General features: G+C 37.1%; 1 pseudogene across 1 annotated transcript; it reads left to right on the top strand.

Annotated features, from left to right (window-relative positions):
* The first annotated feature begins 16,717 nt into the window (after positions 1–16,717).
* Positions 16,718–17,277, top strand: LOC309810775 (serine/arginine-rich splicing factor 3-like; annotated as a pseudogene). Its single transcript has one exon. The product of its transcript is annotated as a serine/arginine-rich splicing factor 3-like (transcript).
* Positions 17,278–17,869: the final 592 nt, after the last annotated feature.

Raw genomic sequence — 17,869 nt, 5'->3', positions numbered from 1 at the left:
CAGAGAAGCCTCTGGGGCTGGTGAGTGCAGGTCGGCACCGATCCTCTGTGTGGGAATCTCTCCACTTTGCCCTCCGCACCCCTGTTGCTGTGCTCTCCGCTGTGGCTCTGAAGCTTGGCCCCCGCCCATCCCCCGTCTCCGCCAGTGAAGGGGCTTCTAGTGTGTGGAAACCTTTCCTCCTTCACGGCTCCCTCCCAGAGGTGCAGGTCCCATCCCTATGCTTTAGTCTCTGTTTTTTTCTTTTTCCTTTTGCCCTACCCTGGTACGTGGGGAGTTCCTTGCCTTTGGGGAAGTCTGAGGTCTTCTGCCAGCGTTCAGTAGGTGTTCTGTAGGAGTTGTTTCACGTGTAGATGTATTTTTGATGTATTTTTGGGAGGAAGGTGATCTCCACGTCTTATTCCTCTGCCATCTTGAAGGTTCCCCGAACTAGAGCACTTTAAACTAAAAACACAAGTTGTGTTGTCCTCAGTGCACCTGATATACACAGTGGTGGAACAGAGACAGGGAAGATTCAACAAATACTCCTCTGGGGAATTGTGAATGGGAAAAATCAGAGAAACATAGCATAAACTGATCATTGAAAATTCTGAAATCTTTTGTGGAAGATATTTCAAGGGCTTGCCCTCCTAGGAATGGGGAATGTCCCTTGTTAAGCCTCTAAATCTGTTCCCCGGGAGTAGCTTCCTTGTTCGTCATTCACTCTCAGAGATTCTTCCTTTTCCATTATCATCATTAGCCACCTGTGAAGTGACTATGCCATGACATTTGCTCCTTGGAGGCTGACCAGCTTTCTTAGTCTGCTTTTGGCTCTTAGAAGATTTTCCCAGTGGTTATTTAAGGCATAAATTCTTATGGTCTCAGCTGCTGGTTCTGTTGACAGTACAGTTCTGTAAAAAATTTAGTAGATTTATCTGTTTAATTCTCAGTTCCATATGCAGTAACCGTACCATTACTCTTTTCATAATATAATTCTCTAATCTGCTATATTTCTTTGTCCACTCCTTCAGATCCTCTGTCTTTCCATTTAAGAGTGTACTTATCAGGCTTTGGGAAGAAAGCACTTTTATCTTTCACAAACTGCCCCCCGCTTCAGCCATTTTGTCCAATTGAAAGCTTCTACTATGTGCCACCTTATCTATTCAAAGTTTTAACAATGACTGTAGTTTTTTTAAATTATTAATTATTTATTTATGTATTTATTTATTTTTGGCTGTGTTGGGTCTTCGTTGCTGCACGTGGGCTTTCTCTAGTAGAGGCGAGTGGGGGCTACTCTTTGTTGCAGCGCGCAGGCTTCTCATTGCAGTGTCTTCTCTTGTTGTGGAACACAGACTATAGGCACTCAGGCTTCAGTAGTTGTGGCTCGTGGCCTCTAGAGCGCAGGCTCAGTAGTTGTGGCACACGGGCTTAGTTGTTCCATGGCATGTGGGATCTTCCTGGACCAGGACTCAAACCCATGTCCCTGCGTTGGCAGGCAGATTCTTAACCACTGCGCCACCAGGGAAGTAAGTCCCTGTAGTTCTTTTGATAGTTGAAGAAATTGGGAGATTAAGTAATTTTCTAAGACCACAAAAGCTGGTAAGTGACAGATCTGGACATTGAACCTGGGCAGTGTGGCTCTACATACTGCACAGTTAAACATTGTGCTCCACCACTTTCTTGATGATGGTGATCATTTACTTTTCATAGAGCAGCACAGATGTGAGCTATGTGGGCATCTTTACATTAGGTACAGCTAAGCACAACAATCCATCAAGGATGTTACTCAAATGCTTTTACTTGAGATAATTATATTGTGAATTATTTTAAATATATTCCTGCTGGAATGTTACTGTTGTTTGTCTTTTTTAATTTCTTCACCTCCGAGGGACATAAACCTATTTTTTAAATGTTAACCCTGTGTACTCTATAGAGTTCTAAAAATCTAGTTCAGACAGGGAAATGATTTTCTCTTACCAGATTGCCATGAATATCAGAGAATATGCTGCTTGTTTAAACAAAAGCAAAGGTTGTTTTCATTTTACAAGGTGTTATGAAGATATGTTAAAATATGAACTATATTTGAGGCGATGTCAACCCTTGCAAATGAACTTTTCTATGTAAGTGCTCAAGACTAGGTTTCTGCTTTCCCATCTGTGCATAAATGGGTCTAATATCACAGAAGATCTAATTTGAAAAAAGTTATTAACGAAACTTAAAATTCAAGTACAATATAGTGCAACTTATACAATATATTGCAGCTTATTTTTAATATTCTATACTGTGTTTCCTTTTGGATGGATCATCCTCACCACTTTCCAGACTATTCCTGGTACTTCTTATCTAACCCTCCAGCGAAGAAACCACACATACTTCAAATTTTTCTTCTCCTCATCAAAATGCAGTGGCCTCATGTTTTGTCTTCCAGCTTTGTTCTCTTCTGGGTTATAAATAAGAAGTTTAGCAGTGTATGCTAATGGGTAAATGGATACTAATGGCTAAATATATGTTCTCTTTCAAGTGATCTAATTGCATTTTAACAGGGATTTCTAATTTTCTAGGATTTCTAATGTCACAACCCAAGATACTGAGATAAAAGCAGTAGTAATTTCAGACAACCTTCAAGTTAATGGGATAAATAACTTCCAAAAATTAGACTGAGTACTGCCCAAATCATCTGATGCAAGGACACTTTTATGGTCATTATTAGGTCTAATTATTAGCTCTCCTAGAAAGTCATCAGCTTCAATATTTTTAATAATATACACTACTCTTTAAACAAACAGATTAAACCATGTATGTATGAAAGGTTGAAATAAATTTAAAGTTATTAATTTATGATTTACTTTGATTGTCTTTCACCATAAATAAGAATATACAACCATCTTTGAACAATTAATGTTTGCTTTCTATCTTTTTCAAGAGAAAATGTACAATATTTTTAACATGCAATAAAGAGGTATGTGGAATTAAAAGTAGGCTTTTGTTGTGTGTGTGTGTGTGTGTGTGTGTGTGAGAGAGAGAGAGAGAGAGAGAAAGAGACAGAGACACAGAGAGACAGAGACAGAGAGATAGATTGTGTTTTAATGGGGGTGATCCTGAAAAAGTGGCTCTGTCTTTTCTACCAGTGTTACAATAGAAGATGCCATTTACTCTTTAAGACCAATTATTTGGAGAGCTCATTATTTTATCTCATCCTCCCTTAAGTGTCACTGAAATGGAAATTGTTGCAGTGAGACTGACTAGTGATGACAGCTCTGGTCAAAACTGACCTTTACTCTCTTGATTCATGACATCTCAGCAAGGCTTTGTCATCATTCATGGCAATGTATTCAGACAGATTCTCTAAAATAGGGCCCCAAGGCTTTATTTTATTGAATTATAATTGATTTCTCATATCTTGGTTTCACGTAGAGAGAAAGAGAATGAAAAGAAGAAAAGAGAGAAGAAAAAGTTAAAAAAAATCTTTATAGCTTTCTTTTAATGACTTTCTTAAGTTTAGATTAGAAATACTTATTTTTGAAATATTTATTTTGAAAATTAACTCACATAACAAATATTAAGTCTCTGTTATGTTTTAACAACAAAGCACACAGCTAAAAAGATGATATTGTCAATTTGTAGGGTGACCAACTGTCCCGTTTTGCCCAAGACTATCTTGCTTTTAAAACGGAAAGACCCACATCATGGGAAACTCCTTAGTCCAAGGCAAACTCAAAGTATGACTATTTGTACACGTACCTCTAACAGTCATAACATAAATGCAAGAAAAAGCACTTCAAATAATATGCTTTATACCATTATATACTTTTCAGGTATCCAGAACTGGCAGATCATTGGCTAACTTGGCTTACAGACTTGCTTTGCTTGGTGTATTGTTTATTGCAACATAACAAATTGCCCCGACACATCTTAAAACAACATACTTATTATCTCAGTTTCTATGGGTAGTGGATCTGTGCATAGTTTAGGGGTTTGGGACTGACGGCTTCATTCCTCCCTGGCAGTTGGTTGGAGGCCACCATCCTCAGTTCCTTGCCAGTGGACCTCTCCAACATGCCAATTTGCTTTATCAAAGTCAGCAAAAGAATGAATCTCCTAGCAAGACAAAAGTCATAATCTTATGTAACAAACACAGAAGTGGTTTGCTGTTTTTTATTCATTAAAGACATGTCAATAGGTTAAATCCATATTCAAGGGGAGAAAGTTACATAAGAACATAAATAGCAGGAGGTGGAGACTAAAGGAGGACATCTTAAAGTCTGTCTGCCTTACTTGGCTGTCAGAATTACTTAAGATAAATTAGTTTTATACATATATGTGTGTGTGTGTGTGTGTGTATAACTATGCAACATCATTATATAGGATAACATTCTCTGTCCATAACTCACCACCCCTTCTAGTCATCATCCTCCCTCCCAAAGTTAATGATTTTTCTGAATTCAGGCACTACTGACTACTTTCATCTCTTTTTGATATTCATATGAGTGAAAACATACAGTAAGTACTCTTTTGTTTCTAGCTTCTTTTATTCAACATATTTTCTTTGAGATTCACATACATTACATATATACATCAGCTTATTTTTCCCATTGTTATACAGTATTTCCTGTATTAATATCTCATGATTTATTGATGCATTTCACTGTCTCAATTAAGGAATAGATGTTATAAAGAATAATCTTGCATTATAACCTCTTATACCTCAATTTCCTTTTCTAAACCTTTTCCCCACTTCAGTTTTTCTTCTCTTCCAGTCTTTCATGTTCTCATGGTGCCCTAGCCTTGGCTCATATAAACTTATTGCCTAGTCTTCCTGCTTTAATGTTACCATTTTTTGGTAAGATATATACTCTCTAAAATTAAAAAGGAACTTTTAGAATAATATCTTCATTTTAGGGCTTCCCCGGTGGCGCAGCGGTGGAGAGTCCGCCTGCCGAATCAGGGGACACGGGTTCGTGCCCTGGTCTGGGAGGATCATCCCACATGCCGCGGAGCGGCTGGGCCCGTGAGCCATGGCTTCTGAGCCTGCGCATCCGGAGCCCGTGCTCCACAGCGGGAGAGGCCACAACAGCATACCGCAAAAAAAAAAAAAAAAAAAAAAAAAGAATAATATTTTCATTTTAATGGAAGACACTTCCTAGCTGAGAGGATAGTTCAGGGGGAGGGGGATATCTGTTGAAACACACCTGACTGAACACATTCATTCCATCTAACGTAAAGATACTTTAGACTTTCAAGATTCTTATCCTATGTTAGTTACAATTGAGAAATAAGTTCTTTCACAGAATACCAAATATGATTGGAGGTGATAATGCGATATCAAATCCTTTATCATATGCTTATCTAAAGTAAGGTGTCCATTCTCTGAGTATATTGAGGTGGTGTTGAAATAAAAGAGCAGAGATGCACAAATGCACTCTTGGAAAGGAGATGTTGTGCTTAGAGAGTGTAGAAGGAGAAAAACAAATTAGCTACAAATTCAAGAGTTAGTTATTTGAAGCATTTAAAAAATTTTAAGCCCTTTATGCAATTCCTCAAAGCTTATTAGTATGTTAAAAGTATTACAGGAACTTCAAATTTATTCCTCTGAAGAAAACGAACATGTTTCCTAAATTCTCCCATTTAGGATTTGTAATTCTGAGTAAGCCTATTTGCACCAAATTCTGAATTTCACATTCATGTTTGGGGAGTGGTGTCTACTTTAATCTTAAAACTCATGTACATGTGTGCTGATTTTCAGAAAAACAAACTGAATATTCAATTATGGGTGTGGTAACTTCCATGTTTGCAGATTTGGAATTTTCCATGTGTTGAAATCCTTGCTTTACTTTCAGTTTTGGGCAGTAATCATATCTTCCGAATAATCTCAATCAGCATGATGTATTGAGGAGGAGAGAGGGGCACTCCCCTAAAGTTATGCGCCACGAGGAAATTTCAACACTTTCACCATCTAGCTTATTTCAAATAAACAAAAAATGGAAGTGGTTCATGCATAATAAATCCCTGCTGTGCTATGCTGTGTTTTCATGACTAATTTTTTCACTAACCACAGCTTTGCAGCCCACAACTTTAAAACACCAGGCATCCTTTATAAAAACATGGGCTTACTGTTAGGGTTGTGCTTTTTCCTATCCACAAACTCCCTAGTGACTTGTTAACTGTCCAAACATAAATGTCTTCAAAAGACTTATGGAAAATGCAGTTGTAAGATATTTTTAGAACCATAAAGGAGCCTTCCTATTATAGAGTCAAAAATTAAAATAATAGTAAAGAGTAAGTTGTTACTCTAAGAATTGATCTGATGCTTTTAATTTTTACTCACAGAAATAACAGTTCTGGTAGAAACATTGAGGAATTATCTAGTCATTTCCTCTTGATTGAACAGAATGACAAACCATCTCAGCTGAGATTTCTAAGTGACTTACCTGAGGCTAACAGGGGAATTTGAAGTGCTTGAACTTTATAAAGTCTGCTTTATGACTTCTTAAAAAACATAGTCTCCAGTCCAAAACACTTGTCTAACATTTTCTACTTGCTTCATTTTCTGTTAGCTCCACTAGATATTGTTACTATCTCTTGAATTTTTTTTGATCTTATAGGAAAAAAATCTCTTATTTTCAAGTGAAATCTACTTATATAGGTAATAGTGAGGTTCAGGTCGAAACCAGGAATCTTCCCTGTCAAGCTTCTCATTCCCAAGAGCAGAACCAAGATTGTTCTCAAGTTTCAAATAAATATCTTAAAATTTTTAATTTGTTTTTCTACTTCAGCATTCTCCATGATTCAAGCACAACATCTTCTTTTCATTCTCAAGGGCTGAGGATCTCCTTAGGAGTCTGCTGATTGTGCAAGTGGGCAGCAGAATTGAACTAGGATACTGACTGAATAAGTAACGAATACAGATTTTTTTTTTTTTTTTTCGGTACGTGGGCTTCTCACTGTTGTGGCCTCTCCCGTTGCGGAGCACAGGCTCCGGACGCGCAGGCTCAGCAGCCATGGTTCATGGGTCCAGCCGCTCCACGGCATGTGGGATCTTCCCGGACCGGGGCACGAACCCGTGTCCCCTGCATCGGCAGGCGGACTCTCAACCACTGCGCCACCAGGGAAGCCCATGGATACAGATTTTTTAAAGTGTCCATTAAGGGAGAAAAAGCAAGCAAATGGCTTGAATTCTTGCAGTTCCTTGTCCCTTCGCTTCAGCATTCATAGATAATACATAAAAGCACTTTTTCAAGCTTCAATATTCTTGGGGTTTGCTTTGCTCATACTTCTCTCTGGGAGAATTGCACACCATCCACCTTCAGGAACTTACTTCTGTGAGCATGCTATTTTGTGTTATTCTTCCCTTCCTTACTCATTGCTAATTGGAGCAGAGGTGGACAGCAGGAATCCAATCCTTTTGCTTAATGGAAACAATCTGTTTCTTCCTGCGGTAGTTAGGATTAAGGGCATGGGGATGATAATGGTATGACTGCTTGTGCTGGAGCTAAGAGGAAGATCACATATTAATGATCTCATTCATAATTATTTTTTCCCACTGTTTTCCTATTGTTTGCACTCCTCTAGTTCAGCACTTATGGACATTTTGAACTTGCAGTTTGCATTTTATTTTGGTGTTTCTTTCTGCCTCCTTGCAATGGAAAAGAAGCTTTTGAGGCTAGGTGCCATGGCTTACTCATTTCTTATCCTATTCTTTGTCTAGGATAGTGGCTAATAAATAAAGTACGAATTAAACAATTTTGTTGCTTTTTTAAAATTCTGTTTCTGTCCTCTATTATTCAGGTTTTTTGTTGTTGTTGTTGTTCACCCTAGGATGTACTATAATGATCTTGTAACTTAATTCTGTTACACTTATTTATTATCCTTTTTCCAGATAATTAAGACCAATTTAAATTTTGAACATGTGTTCTGCCAACCATTGCTTCTGTCTCTGGAACTCAATTATGTATGATGTCTAATCTATCAATGATGAAAGCATGAAACAGCCTTTGTGAAATATTATTTATGCCTTCAGGTTGGGGCATTGGTTCACTGATATTTACTGTTTGGTATGTTCCCACAACTTTGTACACCGACCTAATAATTTTATAGTTTAGATGGTGTTTATTAGTTTAGGACTAATATACAATGTTGAGATAAGATGAAAATTCCTCTAAAGATATTTTATATGATAAAAATATAAATATTTTGAGAAAAATGTTACTTACAAATTAATTTTTTTGTAGAGGTCTCCTTTAAGATTATTTCCACAAAATACTTAATGGCAGATAGTTTTGTATGAAAATACAGTGGGAAAATAAACTATTAGATGTGTAAATATCTACGTTATTTCATAAATTAATTTTTTCTAATTATTTAAAAAGGGTAATGCATTCCAAGAATACTTTTTCATTATCTACTACTGGGCAAGTACTATTCTGTGACATGGGGATATAGCAGTTAAAAAGTAGACAAAAATCCCTGCCCTCACAGAACTTTACATCCTAGAAAGAGAAGGAAATAAAATAAATACATAAGTATAGTACTAATGACTCAGGAGAAAATTTAAAGCAGCGATTAGGTGACTGTGGTGCCGCAATTTCAAATAAGGAGATGGGGCAAGGGTCGTCTCACAGGGAAGCAAGGATCTGCAGGAGAGGCAAGGTACTATGTAATCTGGGGAAGAGCATTCTAAGATTAGGTAAAGGCAAGTCAAAAGCCCTGAAGTGCTGAGCCTGGGGATTTTGAAGTAGGGAAATGAGGCCAGAGCAGTTGGAGTTGAGTAGGTTAACAGGAAGAGCACACAGGAGACTGAGGGGTGATGGTGGCTTGGAAGAGGTTATTAGCAGTGGAGGTGGTGAGGTGGGTATGGCCTTATTATGGATGTACATTTGACCCTTGAACAAGTGTTTGAACTGCACAGGTCCACTTATACTAGGATTTCTTTCACTAAATATATACTTTACTACTCCAGGATCTATGGTTGTTTGAATCCAGGGATGCAGAAGTGGGGATAGAGGGCCAATTGTAAAGTTATATCCAGATTTTCAACAGTGCATAAGGCAGTGCCCCTAACCCCAGAGTTGTTCAAGTATCAACTGAACTTTGAAGTTACACCTGACAGGATTTTCTGACAATTAAATGGAAGTTATGAGAAAAAAAGAAGAATTCAGGGTGACCAGGATTTTGGTAGAGAACCTGGATTATTTATCTGTGTAAATCATGAGTAAAATACAATTGAGGTCTAGCTTTACATATTTTTATTGTCCCATTGAATTTCTGGAAAGTCTGACTGAAGGTGTCAGAAAAAATTATTGAGATGAAATAACTCATTTGGCAGTATATGATTTTTCCCTTTATTACTCATGTATTTTAATATTTGAGTTGTATAGCTTTTCTTTCCTGCTTTGCAATTTTCTTAGTTCTACATTAACTTTTCAAGTTCTCAATTTAAAATTTTCATTGTTCTATACTCTCCTTCCTGATTGACTCACCATTTATATGAATGAATTAGGGCAGAGTCTTCAAAATATTACAGTTAAGGTTAAACCAGTATGACCACTATGGTGTGCCTGGGGGTCCAAATTGAAACACATTTATTGATAAACATTTTTAACTAACATTGTACTCATTTTTCAATATTTAATTCTTATTTGCATCCATGTTTTGTAGTAGATAAAACTTTCCCTAATTTAAAGATTAGAAAATTGAGTCAATATTAGTTAATGCGCCCAGAGCTATGCAGGTATTAAATTGTGAAATAGTGTGGAAACGGGGGTAGAGAAATCTTTCAAGTCTGTATTATTAATACACAAACCCAAAGTGCCCTGTTAACTACTTAGGCAGTCACAGTCTGTCTTCCAGAGTGGAAAACAAGAGCACAGTAACCTTAATTGGTATATCATTTTAGTTTGTTGGTAAGATGAATAGCTACAAGTTTAACATAATTAAATTTTAGACATAAATAGTGTCCCTACGTAACTTTTACCAATTGATATATAAATTATGCAAGTTCTTGGCAGTCTTCCATTTCTCAGTTATGACTTGCAACTTCATTTAGTGAAAACAGTGCTAGACTTATAATCAGGGGACCTGGTCTCAATCCCAGTTCTACAGTTTGCTGGTTTTGTGATCTTGAACAAATGTTATGTATTCTTTGTGTCTCATTTCCTCATTAGTAAAATGGAAAAAATAAAAATTTGCTTGTTTCACAGTTTGTCATGGGGATCAGATAGGATAGATGATGTGAAAACCCTTGGAAAGTTAAAAAGCTCTACTATTAATCTGTAGAATTAAAATGTTCCATTGAATTTTCTCTGGGGACTTAAAAACTTCTGTGGAACTATATTAGTCTCTGATATTTCCAGCTTCTAGCACAATTGCATCATGCAACTTCGACCTGATTTCCTCCTGCAGGTATAGCTGCTCTTTGTTAGTCACTTTACTTTATAAGGTTAAAGTCTCAGAAAAACTTTTTGCCTTAATGAGATTTTGCCCCAAATTCCCTCTCAGAAAAAGAATTTCCAGTCAGGAATTGACTCCCAAGCTGATTTAATTTCCTTCAGGATTTACCTACCTGCAAATTCTGCTACCTCTGAGCTTGGCAAAGAGGGATCTAAGGGCATAGCTTTCTGTTCCCTTTCACATCAACACCCATTGAAAGAATTATCTACACTCCTTGTCTCCAACTTCCCTCCTACCATTGTCTCCTAAATCTAGTCTAATTACACTTTCACCCCCCAGCACTTACCCAGGCTGACCTTGATGAAGAGACTGATGATTTCTATGTCGATAAATCCAATGCTCAATTATCTGTCCTCGTCATATTTGACCTATAAGCATAATTTGATAAAGTGCTTGAAAACCTTTATTTACTTGGCTTTCTTGGGTACACAGCCCTAAACTGTTTTTGTCTAGCCCCCCTCTCCTCAGCTCTCTCCTTTTCTGTTCTTCCTCTTAATCCCAAATATTGATATGACACAGGATTAAGCCCTTGAAACTCAACTCTTTCCTATCATCATTCACTCAGTAACTCATCTCACTTAGTCTTATGGCTTTTAATATTATCTATAGGCTTATAAATCTAAATATTTCCTGCTGAATTTCTCTCATGCATTTTGGGCTCAGATTTCCAACTGCTGACTTTACATCTTCATGTAAATGTCTGATGTCTCAAACTTATCACATCTAAAACCAAGACCAAACTTTAGTCTTTCCCCTCAAACTTGCTCTTCCCGAGTTTCTTCTTCATCTTAATAAATGTCAACTGTATTCTTCTCTTGATTACTTAAACTGAAAACAGTATCAGTCTTCATTTTCTCTTTCTGGCATCAGACTTCACATTTGAAATTGTGAAAGTTTGAAGACAATGAATAGCATCTTCACACTATTGCAAACCAAGAATCATATACCAGGCAAATTATTTTTCCTTGTAAACTTGGACATATTTAAGGAAATAAAAAAAATTCAGAAAGCATATATCTCATATATTTCATTTGAAAATTATTTTTTAAATTACTCTAAAATAAAAAACTAGAGGACTCTAGATGGGGAAGAGTTTAAGAAGATAGGAAATCTCAACTACTAACTAATCTCAACTCTGTCTACCTATCTATCTATCTACACATATACAATTATCTCTCTACAGATATTCATAGATTCAAGAAATGCCCATTAGTCAGGGAAATAGTAGGATTTGCCTCAGAAAAGTTTCTAGAACGAACTGGGTCCCTGAATCCTAGACCACTTAGTGAAATCAAGAATATGTGAAACCTGGATTAGATCATGTAGAAGAGAGTGAATTTCCTGAAGTTTTTCTATAAGCTATATTCCTCCTCTACCCAAGAGGTAGTTGCCAGCTTTGCCACATGAAGCCTAGCAGGTGGTGGTGCTTTAAGTGGATCACTTAAGAACTTAATGCGTGACCACTGTAATTTGGGGATTATCTGATCCAGGAAATCTTGAGGATAAAGAGAGCAAATCAGTTCTGTGGTTTCAGGGCCAGGTCAGTTGCATTAAGGCTGGAATCAGACTGTACTCTGAGTTTGTTGGAGAAGAGGTTGTGTACTTCCTATAAAACAGAAGTGAGCTATGCACTAGAAGACCAACGCCACTGTGGAATCTTCTCGGGACCTGGCTGATGGGTCACTTACATACAGGGACAAAGAGACTCAAGCAGCAAGAAGCCAGAGTTATATAAGGGCTTTCTAGGGGCTTCTGAAGGATTGCAAACCACCTTCTGAACTACTTATATATGAGTCAAAAGAAGTACATGTGGGAGAAAACCCCAGGAATCTCAGAAGAACTTCTGGTGTCCCAGTAGAAAAAGAGATAATTCTAAACATTTGCTAGGCCCAGTACTAATTTATAACAGGAAAAAACAGTGATCAGTTCAAATGAAAAATGTTTTATTTCCCTTATCCTTCTCTCTACCATACTTAGAGGTAGGCAGAGCAGGAAGATAAAAAAGCCAAGCACTTCTCCTTCCAAATGTCAGAGAATGCCAAACTGCTGGCAAGGTGGAAAAGAAGTCTTAGTTTATAGTGAAGATTTATGTTAAATGACATCTTGGACTAGATATTTTTAATTTTTGATTTAATCTCTGTTTTCAGAGACTAAAAATCAATATAGGACCCTTGATGACCAAAAAGTTAATAGAAAAGTCAGTGAGACCTACCTAAATTTCTCCCAGTGGCACAGCAAAAGATTTACCAATTAAATAAATTTGAAGGGAATATGGGAGACAAAAATATGTTACATTTTGATCACGATTTACATTCTACACATTATGTTTCTATTAGATTTATGCACAAGTACATACTTCTGACTACTATATATATGTGTATATATGTATTTCTTTCTGACTTTGACCTTTGTAAAATAAGAATCTGACAATATAATGTAGAATAACATAAAGCCACAGCTTTAAACTAAAAGATGACTATGATATTTTAACTCTGAACATTCTCTATTATTTTTATGCTTGTTTTTAAAATCTTACAAAATTTTAGTTAAATGATGAAGAACCAGTCCTAGCTCTTGGTGTGCTTTGTGTTTATCAGAATGTTTAGGTTAGAAACACATTGTTTTTTATGTTTATTTGCATATAGAGAATAAAGTGCTCTAGGGAGGAGTGCAAATATATTTAGTAGTCAGTAGTAAATAATAGTTGCATGCAAGTAAAGGACTGTAATTTTTTTTTTTTTTTTTTTTTTTTTTTTTGCGGTACGCGGGCCTCTCACTGCTGTGGCTTCTCCTGTTGTGGAGCACAAGCTCCGGACGCGCAGGCTCAGCGGCCATGGCCCACGGGCCCAGCCGCTCCTCGGCATGTGGGATCTTCCCAGACCGGGGCACGAACCCGTGTCCCCTGCATCGGCAGGCGGACTCTCAACCACTGCGCCACGAGGGAAGCCCAGGACTGTAAATTTTGAAGGTTGCCATAATGACTTGATGCTTTTAAAAAATCTAATTCATTGTTCACATTTATTTTAATGTATTTTTAGACATTATAATAGATATTATTTTATGTACATTTATTGTAATGTCATTAAAATGAGTATGTTTTAGGTAACAAATATTCATAGTTCTATTTTTTATGGAATCTTTGTAAGTGTTCTTATGGCCAAGTGGAATAACATTTTTAAATTAAACAAATATGGACATGAGCTGAGATTTTGCCACTTAATGGCTGTTTGACTTTGAACTTTAGTTTATTCATCAGTAAAATAATTGAAAAAATAACATCGGCTCTTTAGGATTGCATACAAATATCTTTAAACTTCCTTATACTTAAAATTCCTTTCCCATATCTCTTTATTCATTAGGTAAGAAGCAAAGTAACAGTAACTGACTATTCTAAAACAAGTAGATTATAAACTGGCATCTCTTCCTGTGTTATGCAGGCTTATTTTGTAGGGTTTTCTTGCCTTATTCTTAGGTTTCTATTTAAGAATATGCATGTGGTCATAACCAAGTATTTAGCTCTCTCTGCTCTTCTCCACTATAACATTATTTTTAACCACCTGTTTGTTTTTTCCAGTTGTAGAAAATATGAAGCATCAAATCTATTAAATCATTTAAAATTTGCTTCATCACTAGAAAAGGTTGGGGATAAAGTTGTTTACTTACTTTTTTCTTATTTATGAGCTTAAAGTTATCAGCTGTTCTGACATTCATCTGTGCAATTGCCTAGATGGATAATAAAACCCTTTTTCAATCACTGCAAATTCCCATGGGGCTGAAATTCATCTGCTTTGCATTATTGTATATCACTGCCATGTGGATAGCTTACATCACGTTAACTTTAAAAGGTACTGAAATGGTACTTTGCAGATACAAAGGAGAAAGGAATTGGATCAACAGTCTCCAATAAACTAATGATATCCTTGTATTTAACACTGACTTATTTTAATTTATTTCTTAAAATTACCTATGTTCATTGAGAGTAAAGGGTCAAAACTGAATTTGGTTTTCTCAGAATAGTGTATTCTAGGTAAATTAATAAATTCATTAATGCTTCCATATTTGCTGATTTAACAAATCTTATTTGCTTACAAACTATGCACTAGAGAATAATAGGCTCTATGCAAAATCTGCCCTCCAAATTTTACTATATTCTTTTAATAATTGTGTTTATGGTAAATTATCACACAATGGGGGACATTCTTTCTAATTTGATAGTTTATTGGCATATTTATTTGGTTAATGTTAAAAATTAGTGTGGAACTTTAGGCGTATGGCATTCAAGGCAATTCCTTATGTTTGGTGGGAAGAATTAGAGTATTAGAGTAAAAAAAAAAGACAACTGAATAAATTATAGCATACATCATTAGAATTATTTTACTTATTTATTCATCCATTTATAATTTTTTTAAAAAAAATCTTAAAACAGCTTTAAAAAGCAGTATTTAACTGTGTTTAACAAAGCACAGTTAAATACACTTGATATCAAAACTTCTTTCAACTATTTAAATTATTTAATCTGATTCTTGCTGCCTTATTTGTGAAATGGAATTTTACTGCATACTTCATAGTTTATGGAGATTTTTAATTGAATTTAGAGCAATTTTGAACCTGGTTCAGTGTAAGTGTTCAATAAATAAATAGTATCAATAAAAGCTATAATAATGTGATGTTCAATATCCAGCAAGATTGTACATATTAGGAGTAAGTAAACAGTTAAAAGAATGGCAACATTGTGTATGGAAAAATTTAGTTGAACTTAAGCCAGATGATTGAAGAGAGTATTTATGATTGAGCAAAATTAATATTATATATATATGGCCTTTTTAAGAATAACTGCGTAAGTAGACAAGTAGAAACCATTAAGGAAAACACTAATTGTTTTAACTACATAAAAATTAACATTGGTTGTGTGCAAAAAAATTACAAACAGTATAAAATCAAAACAATTAACTAGAAAAATCATTTGCTTAATTCATTGTAAACAATAAATTTCTGTCTCTGAAAACGCTCACAAAGCAAAACTAAAAAAATGACAAATATTCCAGGTTAAAATTGAGTGAAAGGCCCCGCCCCTCCGCCCACCGCCCGACTGGCAGGGTGCGGCGGCCGCGCGCCCAGACATGGCGGAGAAGCTGGAGCTGAGGCTCAAGTCGCCCATGGGTGCCGAGCCCGCCGTCTACCCGTGGCCGCTGCCGGTCTACGACAAACCCCACGATGCTGCTCACGAAATCATCGCGACCATCCGGCTCAAAGGTTTGGAAAGAGATAGTTTAACAGAAAAGGAATGCGTGAAGGAGAAATGGAATCTCTTGCCTGAATTTCTGCAGACAGAAATAATCAGTTATGTGACTTGGAAACCAAATTACATAAGGAAGAATTATCAGAGGAGGGCTACCGAGCTAAAGTCAAATCCCGTTTAAATAAATACTTGTCCTTGAGAACGGAACTCATGCTTTCAGTTGGGAAGTGAATGGATGTCTAGAAAACGGGAGCCAGACAAGTGGTGAGGACTGCAGAGTGGAAATAGCAGAGAAAAACTAGTCCCCCAGACCTGTTTCCAAACTCTGCCTGCCCAGGAGAAGCAAGTCCGATGGAGAAACAAAATCAGCTGAAGTCTCATGTAGCCCCAGGATTACAAGGCAAACTACCAGGCAGACTACCATCACAGCTCATTTCACAAGGGGCCCTGCCAAACGGAAACCTGAGGAAGACCCTGAAAAAGCAAAATCAGATGATTCTGTCGATGAAGACGAAAAGACCAGGAGGAAAAGAGACGTAGAGTTACATCCAGAGAGCGAGTTGCTGGACAGCTCCCTGCAGAAGAATCGGGAAGAGTAAGACCAGGAACACACGTGGAAGAAGAAGAAAGAGATGATAAAGTAAAGCCTGGTCACCTCCAGGAAGAAAAGAGACTCAGAAGTCAAACCGAAGGACTAACACCTGAACAGAAATCTAAGGAGGAGCCAGACAGAGATGCGAGGCCCGGAGGAGCTCAGGCTGAAACGAATGAAGGAGAAGACGAAGTTGAAAAGAGGCACAGAAGTGAACCCAAAGATCTAGCTAGCAAACGGACACCAGAAGGAAAAGAACCTGAAAGAGTAAAACCACAAGTTTCTGATGAGAAAGATGAAGATGAAAAGATAAACAGATCCCAGATATATTACTGAAATATCCACAGAAGTGCTTCTAAAAGGAGAGGAGTCTCTTCCTAAACATCACAGTGGGCTTCCCTGGTGGCTCAGTGGTTAAGAATCCGCCTGCCAGGCCATTTCGTGGACGACGGGTGTGCGAGAGCATCTGCGGGTGCCATGCGGGAGGGGACCGGGAAGACCCAGCCAAGGGTGTGTGGATTTGAGCCTCTGCGTTTCTAACCGGAGATCTCGAAATGCATCGTGATTCCTGTACATTGGAATGTAAAGTTTATGTAGGTAATCTTGGAAACAATGGTAACAAGACTGAATTGGAATGAGCTGTAGGCTATTATGGACCACTCCGAAGTGTGTGGGTTGCTAGAAACCCTCCTGACCTCACTTTCGTTGAATTTGAAGATCCCCAAGTTGCAGCCGATGCTGTCCGAGAGCTAGACGGGAGAACACTATGTGGCTGCCGAATAAGAGTGGACCTGTCAAATGGGGAAAAGAGAAGTCAAAATCGTGGCTGCCTCCTTCTTGGGGTCACCCGTGAGATGATTATCAGAGAAGGAGTCCTCCACCTCGCCACAGATCTCCAAGACGAAGAAGCTTCTCCCGCAGCCGGAGCAGGTCCCTTTCTAGAGATAGGAGAAGAGAGAGATCACTGTCCCTGGAAAGAAATCACAGGCTGTCCCTATCTTTCTCTAGGTCTCCTATCAAATGAAAGGGAACAGAAGACCACTTTGCAAGAGGAATGGTGTACAGGAAATAACTTCATTTGACAGGTGTATGTACAGAAAATTCAAGTTTTGTTGGAGACTTATAAGATTGGTGCATTTTAAAAATGTTTTAGCTGTTTACATTTGTTTGTCTCTTGGAACAGTGACACATAAAGGTGTAATTCTCTATGGTTTGAAATGGATCACGTGAGGCATGTAATATGAATAATTGTTACTTTACACTGTTCCCTTAAGCAAAATTGAATTTGCTTTGAATTTTTAGTCTTGCCTAGACTGATAATAAAACTCTAACTCCTGACCAGCTTAAAAAAAAAAAAAAATGAGTGAAAGACACTAATAAACACACCAAAAAAAGAACAGCAAGGTCAATAAATACTTGAAAAGATATAATAAAAATACAAGTTAAAGTAAAATATTTTATTTGTATTATATTCACAGAATTGTTAAGTTATTATGGATGCAGAGGAAAGATTATCCTACTACACCTTCAGTGAGGGGATAAGATGGAGGGCAAATTCTTTCAAGAAGCAAAAAAAAAAAAAAAAGTGTGCAGAAGCCATAAAAACCTCTTGATCT

The sequence above is a fragment of the Mesoplodon mirus genome (assembly GCF_964341445.2).
Source record: "Mesoplodon mirus genome assembly, chromosome: 9".
Taxonomy (NCBI): domain Eukaryota; kingdom Metazoa; phylum Chordata; class Mammalia; order Artiodactyla; family Ziphiidae; genus Mesoplodon; species Mesoplodon mirus.
This window is presented reverse-complemented; position numbering and strand designations above follow the sequence as displayed.